Here is an 861-nt window from a genome sequence, read left to right on the forward strand (position 1 = left end):
TTTTGACACAACTTTTCAAAGGATCAAAAATGAATACAACTAAAACGAAGCAACATGATCCAATTTTCACTAGACATTGTTGTCTGTTCAAAGCTCTGCACTCAAGGCCTGCTCTTTATCTATAAAAGGATATTAGGGAAAATTAGAGGATGATGAGAAACAGTTATCACCCAGGAGTGACTTCTCCCAGGCAGGTAGTCAGAAAGATAGAAAGATGTTCAAAGCTAGCTCTCCAAATACTATAAACATGACCTGTTGCTAAGAGACAGCTGAGTTTATAGCTTACTGGGCAAGGGAGACCATCATCTTGGCAGAGTTCTAGTTGTATCTCAAAAGAGGAGGAGTAGATCAGAATTTACTGACTTGGAAGAATTGGAGGCCCTCTCAATGCAGGGACTTGAAGAAGATTGGGTAAGAACCAGGAGGTAACAGTTCAGAATTAGTGAAACAGCAAGGTAAGGATTTTGAGAAGACAGATTAAAAATAATTTTAGGGTACAAACTACCAGCCATACCACCCAGAATAAGCCTGATCTCATCTGATCTCAGAAGCTAAGCAGGGTTGGGCCTGGTTAGTGCTTGGATAGGAGACTGTCTGGGAATACCGGGTGCTGCGGACTTTGGGCTTCCCAGGTGGCACAGTGGTAAAGAATCTCCCTGCAATACAGGATGCAAGAGACATGGGTTCGATCCCTGCGTTGGGAAGATCCCTTGGAATAGGGAATGGCGACCCACTCCAGCATTCTTGCCTGGAAAATTCCATGGATAGAGGAGTCCATGGGGTTGCAAAGAGTCAGACACAATCGAGCACGCATGCTAGTGTGCGTGTGCACACAGACACACACACACACACACACACACA

The 861-nt window shown here is 44.5% G+C and overlaps 1 pseudogene; it reads left to right on the plus strand.

The window, feature by feature from the left end:
• Window positions 1-500: 500 nt before the first annotated feature.
• Window positions 501-619, plus strand: LOC122692898 (annotated as a pseudogene).
• The last annotated feature ends 242 nt before the right edge of the window (window positions 620-861 follow it).

The sequence above is a fragment of the Cervus elaphus genome, chromosome 4 (genome assembly GCF_910594005.1).
Source record: "Cervus elaphus chromosome 4, mCerEla1.1, whole genome shotgun sequence".
Taxonomy (NCBI): Eukaryota; Metazoa; Chordata; class Mammalia; order Artiodactyla; family Cervidae; genus Cervus; species Cervus elaphus.